The sequence below is a fragment of the Gavialis gangeticus genome, unplaced genomic scaffold, assembly GCF_001723915.1.
Source record: "Gavialis gangeticus isolate Ggan-Ray unplaced genomic scaffold, GavGan_comp1, whole genome shotgun sequence".
Classification (NCBI taxonomy): Eukaryota; Metazoa; Chordata; order Crocodylia; family Gavialidae; genus Gavialis; species Gavialis gangeticus.
Window position 1 is genome coordinate 94,129,168 of NW_017728992.1, and position 11,278 is coordinate 94,140,445.

At 42.4% G+C, this 11,278-nt stretch overlaps 1 protein-coding gene across 10 annotated transcripts in view; it reads left to right on the forward strand.

Annotated features, from left to right (window-relative positions):
• Window positions 1-1,025: 1,025 nt before the first annotated feature.
• Window positions 1,026-11,278, forward strand: part of EPB41L3 (erythrocyte membrane protein band 4.1 like 3) — a 108,718-nt gene continuing 98,465 nt past the window's right edge. For 3 of the 10 annotated variants that reach the window (XM_019525674.1, XM_019525675.1, XM_019525681.1), the window contains exon 1: window positions 1,031-1,128. The gene's annotated coding sequence lies outside the window, so the exon portion shown is untranslated. Of the gene's footprint in view, window positions 1,129-11,278 lie in introns of all 10 variants that reach the window. The other 7 variants (XM_019525657.1, XM_019525670.1, XM_019525663.1 and 4 more) reach the window with 5 other exon arrangements.

Genomic DNA, 11,278 nt, shown 5'->3' on the forward strand with positions numbered 1-11,278 from the left:
GCACAGGTACTCCATAAACACACTTTTGAGCAACACTTTGGCACCCATGTTTTATTTGTTTGGTTTTTTTAATTTTGTGTCTCACGCCAAATTAGTCAGATCAGTTCCAAATTCTATCCACTGAGCTCTAGTCATTCAGGTGTATGTGGTGTTACCACGGGCCAGCATCTTACCCTCCAGTTTCTTTAGCCTCAACTTGTATTGGAGTAAATTATAGTATTTCTTTGCAAATACCAGCAAGTATGGTATTTTTCACAGTAGCTGCAGTAGGGGAGGGGCAAAAACCTGTGGTTGCTCTTTGCAGGATGTGATGTCTGCCTAGCTCAAAAAGCAGGGCTGGGCAGTTCAGCTTCACCAGGATCAGACCCTCTGCTCCCCACACTTCCTCATTTAAGATGCACCACAATTTCCAGCTGCTTATTTTTGGAAAAAATGGTTTATGTACGTGGGTTTTTTTGGTAAATAACATATATGTTATGTTTTCAGTTGTTAGATTCAATGAGCAACATAACAGACCTACTGCCTCTCCATTTAGATCTGTTACAGTGACCTTAATACCTTGATGTGAAAACTTTTATTCCTTCAACTAATGTAGAAATTGTATAGTAGAGATGCCACACGTAATCGTTGTTTGTTTTTTAAAATATATTTTAAAATTGCACTTTTTTGTTTGGTTAAAATATATATATTTTAACTGAAAAAGAACCAGTCCACCTCCAGGAGCCATAAACAATGTGATTTATAAGAGTCTGGGTATTAATAATTATGTTGTTGCAACATGACGAATAATCTTCCTCTTTAGATCATTCAAAATAAATAATGATATTAAATATACAGCTAGCACATAATATTCAGTCAAATTGACTTGTAGAAAAAGATTTTTGTTACAGTTTTCATACTTCTGTATTGTACTTGTAGCTACAGCAGTTAGCTTTTGTAGCCGCGTAGCTGACTCTTCCTGCACCTCTTATGCTAACAGATTTGTCCTCTCTGCCCAGAAACTACTCGTGTGAGTAAGGATTGTAGGATCTTGGTGCATATCCAAAACTAAAGCAGTATTGCAACAATGAGTGATTGTTGGCAATGGGTCTAGAGCAACTGCTTTCCACTGGACAGAAAAGGACAACGGTATTTACACCTCTCTTTCTTAAAGTGCTTATATGCCTTAGTGAACTGTCTGGCAATGGAAAGAAAGCACTTTACTTGGTATTTAAAATGCTGGACAAGAATTCACCACAGGAATTTCCTGTCTTTCTGAAGTGTGAATGAACAAAAGCAAACAAATACAGTGCACTCTTGAGTAGGGTGAAAAGTTTTACACTTCAACCTCTTTCTTAAAGAAAGAATTGTATGTTCTTATGCCAGCAGATATATTAATCTAAGTCAAGTGATGCTTAGAAAAGTGAGCCTTGTTTTCTCCCTTCCTTCCTTCCTTCCCCTATTGGCAATGCAATCTATTTGTACTAGAATTTAAAATAGTAGGAATCGGTCTTAAAATAGGAAAGAGTCCCAAGTCCACAGGTTTTTATTTACTTTGTTTTCTGGTGTGTGTATATCTTGGTGTGTATAGGATATACAGGTATATCTATGTGTGTATTTTAGTTTTGTTCTGTTTTGTTGTGGTTTTGCTTGCTTGCTTAGGCAGATTTTTTTCTTAATTCTCTTTTCTTTCTACTTAGAAAATTATGTTGATTACAGTTGTAGTTCTGATGGTAATAAGTTGTCTGGATTCAACTTATTCTCATTTTATCTATATTAATGAATTTGGATTATACAGGTATTCTGTCCATACCCTTAAAAATTCTCAAGCTGCTTTTCCTTTTAAGAACTTGCAAACATCTGAATCCACACTAGCATATAGTTATGTCAGCATGAGGTAACCTTTCTGTAAGCTTTCAGCAGAAGAATCTTTTGAATGCCGGGCACTGTCTAGCAAGTGGTGTGCCAGCTTACTGGCATAGTTTCATGAGAGCGTGCATCAGACAGTTACTTGGCATTTCACCCAAATGACACAGTTGCTGGGGATAACAAATATTACCCTTCCCACTGCACTTTTCAGAGAAACTGTGAATCTTTTGGCCAATTGTTTCTTAAGGTCTCCTGTCCACTTAAGATATTTTATTACTGGAAGCAGGGACTAGAAGGAAAAGATTCTCCGTCTGTATGAAAAAGCAGCCAAGCCTATAGCTGCTAATGTAGCCCCAGGGTATACAAGTTCCTAAGCCTCCTGTGTGGTTGTTTTGTAGCAGTGGAAAGATTGTAGACTCTAATTAGTGTTGCATACTCTAGCGTGATTTTTTTTTGCCCCTCTTGCCTTGCCTTGTTCTGAACCCCTCTCCTGGAAAATGCATAGGACGGTCCTCTTGCTTGACTTCCTGAATTTTTCTAAGCTTCTCTCTTAGTACAGTGAGAGTGCACTAATTCTACCATGCTTGGTGTTCAAAATTGTAATCACTGTAATGATGTGACCTTCTTTGTAAGGTCACCTACACTGCATCTGACGATTTTTTGTAGCACACAATAAAAGTAAGAACTCAAAATCATAACATATTGGTCTTGGAAAAGAGAGCAAGAAGAAAAAAATCCTTGATTGACTGTTTTCTTTTTCTTTTCTATTTTCAGGGCTTAGTATGTTGATTTGTAACACAAATGGAATAACTTGAAGTCCATCTTTATTCACCCTTCTAATCCTTGTTTCAACAAGGGTTGAATATTACCATTCAGAAAGGGTACATTTGCTAGCGTATTCAAGGGTAGCTGATGGCTGTTTATAAGTTTTCTCTAAAAGCCCATCTGATCCTGCTGTAGTTTGAACTCTGGCTTGCAGATCAGTTCATTTAAGCATGTTACAAAAAGTGACAGGTAGACAGAAGTAATACATATTTTAATGTGGTAGACTCAGCTAGAGACTAGCAAATAGAATAGACTTATCCTTTGCTTCTTACAGTGGAAGTGCTTTTACTCCCTAATTATTAATAAATTATGAAACTGACAGCATTGTAGCCCTGGTCACCTTATGTCCCAAGAGTTCTTAAAACCAGACACAGTATTTTTTAAAATATTAAGAGCTATGCCATCTTTGTCCCTCCCTCCCTTCTTCCTTTTCTCCCTTCTCACCCCCAAGTGTACTAAGGCATTGAACTGGCTAAACAATTACGAATATACTGCCACCAGATGCTCAGGCAGTTAGTTCTTGTAGTACTGCTATATCAAAAGCTAATAACGGGAAGGAAGGATTATAATTATTTTCAAATAAATCCATTATTATGTCATGTTTGTTAATACATAAGTAGAGGTAAGCCAGAGTCCTACTACTTGAATGGGCTTCAACAATTTGATTTCTTAGTCTGTCTCACTCCGGCTGTCCAGATATGCTACATTATTAAAACGTGTGCGCAGAAATAACATTTCATAAACAAACAAGATATAAAAACAAATAAAAAAAAGTATAGCAATGTTTTGAATTGAGACAGTCCCCTATATAAACCAGCTTGCCCTTCCAGGTATGTTGACTGTCTCTCAATTATCAAAGAAGAAATCTTCCCATCTGTCTATATATACTTCTTCTCTGGAAGGACAGTTTGGTTTATATAGGGGACTGTCACAATTCAGAGCATTGCCAGATGGCTTTTAGCTTGTTTTTAAAACTTTCTATTGCATATAAAATGCTATGGAGTAGCAGAGAAAACCAAAGTAAATTGGGTGTAAAACAGGGGTGGGCAAAAAGACAGACGCCATTTCCCAGCAGCCCCTGCCTGTGTGAATCCTGTCTGGTCTCCATGGGGACCCCAGGAACACAGGGCTAAGACAGCGTGGGGCTGCAGAACTGGGGTTCTTGCCTGGGCTGGTCCCACGCGGTCGCAGCCTTGCGCTCCCGGGGTCTCCATGGAGCCTTCACAGAGCCACAGGAGCCATGTTGGCAGGGTGCACAGCTAGGTGGGGAGCTGCTCTAGGGCAGGATCTTGTGGCTGTGACAGCATGGGGTGGGGCCAGAGCAGAGTCATGATCCACTCCCTGCACACCCCTACCCATGGAACCCGTGGGTACCAGATCCTGCCTCTCTACCCCAGCCCAGGCCCCACATTGTCACTACCCCAAGATCCCAGGGTCGCCCCAGGCCCCCCTACCTGTCACTCTCCCAGTGGTGGTGCCATCCCAGCTGTGTTTCCTGGTCATGTGGGTCCCACACCTGGCAGTGGGTGCAGGGAGGTGGGTTGGGGTGCCCAGGCAGTGGGGTTAGGTCTGGCAGTGACAGCCAGAACATCCCACTGCAGGGGCTGTTGGGAAATGGAGTCCACTGTAGGCCCAATCCAGCCTGTGGACTGGACTTTTCCCACCTCTGGTTTAGAACATGCTTAACATGGGTTAACAGAAAGCATGTTGAAATGGCACCAAATTTGGTGACTCATACACTTTACTTAATATAATTCTGAAAAAAAAAAAATAACATTTGTCTTCCAAAAAGCAGGCTAGCTTGGATATATAAAATATGGCAGGAAGAAGTCCTCTTCCATTGTTAAGGCATGCACCCTTTAGTATTGTTGCCCCATAGTATGTGGCAGAGGTCATGCAATTTCTGGCTGTTTCTTTATTAAGCAGATTCAGGCAAGGGAAAGTAGTGTATGCCTCTTGTCAGGAGGCTGAATTCTCAGACTGGCAAACTTGCATAAAACTCTTCTATCTAACTGTGCTTATCTTAACAAGTGCCATTCTCTTCTAAAATATGAGATTTAAAATAGCAGAGTTAAAAAAGGCCAGTCAACATGCTCTTTATGCAACAGCTTTTTACCTTTTTGTATCGGAAGGGATAAATGCTAAGAGTACTGTCTATGGCTCTGATGCTGGAGGAATGTACCCACAAACTTAACAATGTAAATCAAATGGAAATGCTGATGATGTTAAAAGTTAAGCGTGCATGTAAGTTTTCTGCAGAACTGGGGCTTGGGGCCCTGAAAAGGACATGCAGCAGGTATAGACAAACCTGTGCTTGGAGCAGTTTCGAAAAGGGAGGAGGAAGCTGCTGCTTGGGATGGCACATCAGCTGTTGTGGTGTGTATGCCTGAGCCTATATTGACATAAGAACAGCAAAACCACTTCAGCTTTAACTCTGCTCTATCCAGGGTCGGAGATGGGGTGATTTTAGCTCATTTGAATCACTACAGGATCATGCACGCATACCACTAACAGTGTAATAAATAGCTGCTTGCAGGCTTCCAAAGCAGCAGCTCCTCCTCCCCTTTTGAAGCTACTCCAAGTGTTTGTCCATACCAAGAGAGTGGTTCGGTTACTTCATTTGTTTGTTTTGGGGTTGAGGCATATTGGATGTGAGTGTTAGCAGCCATGACTTTCCTGGATTTTTCCTGGTTGACGTAATCATTAAACTGTTAAATTGAGAATCTACACTAGATATGGTACTTTTTCCTGCTATTGCAGATGGTATAACAACATATATTTTTAAAGCAATTATGTTTTAAGTGATAATAAGTTTAGGGTTTAGGCTTTAACTTTATTAATTTGGATTTCATTTGAAATGCACAAAAACATAATTCAGATGACATAAAAATGGAATTTTAAACTTTGTTACTGGGCTTTATAATTATTTTTTTCATCAAGCCTCATATAGCCATGTATGAAGGTCTCATTGTCCATATCATGTCTAAGCTAATTTAGGATGCACAAATTAGGTGTCAGTTTTAGTTGTCTCAGTAGGTGCTTAAGTAGGACGTAAGCAATGGTTGGAGGCCTAAATGCTAAAGAATATTTCAAACTGGCCTGGTGCCTGCACTCTAAAACTTTTCACCTCCCTTTCGGACAGTAACGGTTCCTAGGCAGCCATATTTTAGTTGTATACTTCTGCACAGAAATGAACTGGGTCATTTTCTTAAGTGGCTAACTCATCCTGAAACTCCAGACTAATTCAGGGCCCTGGTAGAAAGTACATTTGTTGTGTGATTAATACCATAATCATATGATAAACAGCAACATGCCACACGTGCAAGATATTCAAGATACGATGAAAAGTTAAACCAGCCAGAAATATGTTCTGCATTATATGGCAGCTGATGCCAGCACCCTAAATATGGAATGTTTTTGTGCCTAGTTTTATATAGTACTTAATTTTGAGCATGTGGCGTATAGACGTCTAGGAGAGTCATGTGTAGCCCACGTGAGCACCGCATGAGCGCTCTTTGAAAATGGCAGCAGTGGTGCTTCTGGGCTGCACCGAGTCTTGTAAGTCTTAGGCCTGGGGAACCTTTTCCCAATGTTAGCTCATGTCATCCTAAAAGCTTTAAAAAGCAGGCATGCAGCTAAGAATGGGAGAGCTAATTTCCCCTGTGCCAAGCGGCACAGCTCACTTTTCAAGTTGCTGATAGACAGTTTAGAATCAGGGGCCGGATCCCGATGCTGGGCTTTGTGCACCAGCAGTTGTGAATTTGGGATCAGAGAAATCTTATGCCCAATCCCATAAATTGTGTATCCTGCCATGAATATCTGGCATGGCAGGACACAGTATATTTGGGATCAGGCATAAAAGTTCTCTGATCCCAATCGCATGTTTATATTAAGGTCTGGCAGGAAAGTGGTCAAGTTGTGCTTACTTCCCTGGAAGCTGCACTTACATCCTGCCATTAAGTCGTCAGTCCCCATAACTCACGTGGATTAGCACATGACTCCAAATATCATGGTAACATGTTTTCCCTGATAGGCTAGTTATTAAAACATTCACTCAAAATATGGGAGACCTAGGTCTCCGTCAGGTCTCTGTCATGCTGAGGATATCTGACCCCATATCTCCATAATTACCAGACAGTGGAATAAACTACAGGCAAATGTCCTCTTTCCCTCCATCTGTTGAAAATGAGTCACTGAGCAGGCAAGAATACAAGATCCATGGGACCAGAAGGAGAATAAGCAGGCATTGGCTTCCATAGTCATGCAGTTAGGACATGCACTTGGTCTTGGTGTGTCCTGGGTTCTGGTCTCTGTTAACAGACTTATTTTGTTTCTTTTTATGCAGTGATTGTCAAATGTAAAATTCACGAACAGCACTGTTAGCAAGTTAACTGTGAAGCTGAGCATGTGAAGAAACTTAGCCAAGAACAGAACCCCTGTGCATTCAAACGATGTGTATTAGTATTCCATGTTTTGAAGGCATCTTCAGCAAATAATTGAACAAAATGGACCTATTCTGGAAGCTGGGATGAAGTGCCATTTACCTAACCATTTTAAATTGGATTACTCTAATATGCAGCTCCATGAGTCCATCAAAAATGTTTCTGTAAATAATGCATTTCTATTCTAACTGCTTAGTTCAGTGAAGTCTTTGCTCCCACACCATCTGTAGAAATTGGTTTGAATCCAGCAAAACTGTTCAACAGCTGGTAAATTTGAGGAGTTGAATGGGGTGTGTTCTTTATTTGACACTACATGTACCACATTGGGTGGTCTTGCAGTGTATATTTGAGTTTTAAGGATATTGCTGAAATGTATTTTCACAGCTGGAAGTATCTTCCAGTTTGATCAGCTGGCAAACTGTCATCTTGTTAGAGCTGAAGGAATGTTTTGAGAGTGCCATTATTAAAAATGTAACTTGGAACACAAATTATGTCCCAGCTGTTTGTACTGAATAAACAGGATTCCTATAGCTTGTAGCAAGGGATTGAGCTATAAATGAGCAATGGGCCCCTGGAAAAGTTAAAATATAAAATTTCGATTGTTTCCAACTGTTTACATTGTTTTCTGAAGTAGTGCTCAAAATTGGAAATGCTGTCATTTGACTTGGCAGAGAATGTTTTAAATTAATATCTACTAATATAACTGCCTGAGGGGTTAAAATCTATCTTTGAACAATATTAGTTAGATATCTAATATCTACTAATACAATTGCCCAAGGGGTAAAATCTAACTTTGAACAATGCATTTTAAAGAAACAGAAACATTTTTACTGCCAACTATGCTATAAAGCCTAATGTTCCAGCCCTGGTCCCATTGTCCCACTTAGTTTCTTAGAAGGTTTAAAGTAGAGTGGAGGGAGGAGAAATTGGGCATTTGGAAAACCAGTAGAAATAAAGTAGAGCTACTTTAGGCCTCGTGCTTTCCAGATAACCTCTTTGGGTAGACCCCTGAAATAAATGTCCCATATATTTCAGTGGGGCCCAATCTGGGTGCAGGGAATTGTGAATTAACTTGCAGGATTGAACCTCTAGAGCAGCATTTCCCAACTGGTGTGCCACGGCACACTGGTGTGCCATCAGACATGTCCAGGTGTGCCGTGGAATCTTGGGGGCCGTGGCTACAGCCAGTGCTGACATTGCTGCCCTGCGCTGCTACTGTGCCCTGGCTGGCCCCATGCTGATAGGCCTCCTTGCCCCTCCCCTCTATATTCAGCTGCTCGCCACCCTCTCCTCCCACTTTGCATTCAGCCAATGTGCCGTGGTATGGAAAAGGTTGGGAAACATTGCCCTAACTAAGTTGTCTTCCAGTTAGCTAATGATCTAATGGCCTCACTCCCTTTCTTCTTGTGGGTTATTGCAGCAAAGGAAGATCTTTTTGCGGGGGCTGGCAGGGGGATGTAGGACAGTCAGCAAAGATTGGTATGTCACTAACAAAATCTGTGTTAACATCACTTCCTCGTTTTCTCTCTGACCCCTTTGCTCCATTTATAGCCTCTATCTTGCCTTTGGAGGAGGTGAAATCCTATTCCCAGCAAAAAGTGCAAGATTCACACAACCTAATGGAACTGGGGTTCTCAGCTCTGTACCTCTTAACTGTTGATTACCAAAGGGAATAAGTAACCTAGCTGGCTGCCCTACACACTTCAGTACCATGACTGACACTCTTGTCTTTCTGCTCAACTAACATTTGAATGTTATTTGTGCGCATGCCTTTTACTGAGGTCAGTGGAGTTTCACTGGTGATCATTTTGGTGCAATTACCTTATTTCAGCCATCATAAAATGTCATGTTCTATTCATGAAAATTATATTTAAAATTGGTAGTATATGAATAATCCCAATGAATTTATAATAACTGTATGCTGATGCAACAAAGTCAATATGCATGTGAGAGTAGTTGTATAGAACCGCCTCATGGATGTGCTCTGCCAGCTGTCTCCCCACAACATTTGTAGGCTTAATGATTGATTGATTTTAAAAATGTTTTTGTTTTGGGAAGGTTTATAAAATTGGCACCTCCTGGGATTGGTTTCAAAATGGGCACTAAATGTTACTACCCACTTAGTCTTCTTTACAGCAGTACATTATGTACAAAGCTATTTTCAGTAATAACTCATTAGTTCCTGGTGTATAACTGCATCTAATAAAGGAAAAGGCAAGCACTGATAATATCAAGCATTAGCTAGCTGACCTTGAAACCTTCCCCGTCTCTGCTTCGGATTTCTTTTCTTCTTCCTTGTTTGATGCTTATCAAAAGGTGGAAGATAGGGCAATAAAGTCAGTTAAAAAAAAAAAAAAAAAAAGGAATCCTTCATGCGCTATAAAAGCACAAGTTTTCAAAATTGCATTTATTTCCCCCTCATGCAATGGACTGGACAGAAGACAGAAGTGAATGGCTATCTGTGGATAACTTGCATACTTCACTACATAATGTTTCATAGTTAGTAGGGTCGGAAGGGACCTGAGCAGATCATCAAGTCTGACCCACTGCTGCGGCAGGAAAGAGTACTGGGGCCAAACGACCCCAGCAAGGTGATTGTCTTAAAGCCTTGTCTTAAAGACCCCCAGGGTAGGAGCCAGCACCACTTCGCTTGGAAGTTGGTTCCAGATCCTAGCCGCCCTGACAGTGAAGTAGCGCCTCCTGATACGTGAAGCAGAAGCAGCTAGATTCTTTACTGAATTTTAGTTTCTAAGTGTATGGACAGTACAGTTCAGCAGTATGAAGCAGCACACTAACACCTCTGCTCCCCCTTCACCCCAAGTGCTTCAAAATGCCTACAAGACTATGCAGCAGTGGTGCCCTATAGCAATGGGGCTGGAAAGCAGGAATGCATCTCAGCCTCTGGTGTCTGGGGCAAAGTACAGACAGTCAGAAAGCCCAAAGCTAAATGGATTCAATCTTTTCAGGTTAATTTAAATTGTGTAGATTGAACCAAGAATCAAGTGACCAGACATTCTGGAAATGCAGTGGTTCAAGCTAGAAGCTGGCAGGTGCCCTTCCACAGCGGCTGGGAAGCTGGGAGAGAAGCCGTCCCGGCTTTTCTTCACTCCCTGTATGAGCTGGGGTTGGGGGTGGGGACGGGACTGGACACATGGCCAGGCTCTGGCAGGCTTGCTGAGTATGACTGGGGTGAGGGGGTTTAAACCCCCCAATCTGGCCTGAACAGACCCCAGCCAGGGTGTCCCTGTGGGGGAGGTCAAAAGCAGCCCTGGGCTGGCACGCTGAGGCAGAGGGGTTTAAACACCCTCTCCCTCCTCTTCCTTGAGGCCAGTATCTGGCCATGCTCCCTCCCTCTCTGCTCCAGTGGGGAGCAGGGGAAAAGCCTAGCAGCATCTGTTGTGCCCCTTCCAGGCAGACCCCAGGTTAGGGAGGAAGAGGGGCTTATAATAATTTTTATATATAATGAGTCCTGCAGAAAGTGATCAAGAGATAGTTAGGTATGGGACTTAAACACTGGTAGACACTGATGACCAGGGATCCAGGTTTTCCATTTGCTATGGAAAAACACAGTTTTTCTCTCTTAAAGGAGAAAAACATAGGAAACTGCAGGTTTTCTAGGCTGCAAGGAGCTCCTTGGGGCTGAAGGGAATGGGACACAGAGGGCGCTACATACATGTTTGCATGTGTGTACATGCACGTGGCCAGCAATACAGTCAGGCAGTGGAGGAGAGTAGCTTCCACAGCTGTCTGCAGGTAAATCTATAGGGGTGGGGCATAGGTGAAGTGGGAGGGGCAGATTGAGGCAGTGGCAGCTATGGGGACGGATGGAGTGGTTGGCGAGTTGGTGCCTGAGGCTGGGAGTGCTGCCCAGCCAGGGTGGAAATGCATAGCTGCAAGGCCAAGTTGGGAACGGGATGGAGGTGCAGGCGGCTCATCCAGGGAGTTGGCTTGGCTGGATTTCTGCTGCTGTACATGTTGCCGGGGAGGCTGTAGATCGGGAGTGAGGGACATTGGCAGAGCTGGGGGGATCAGGGCCTGTGGATTGGGAGTGGGAGGCATTGGTAGGGCTAGGGGACTGTGGGTTGGCAGTGAGGGGCACCGACAGGGCTTTGAGGGGTGGGGAGCTGTGGTTTGGGAGTGAGGAACACTGGCATATAAAGGCT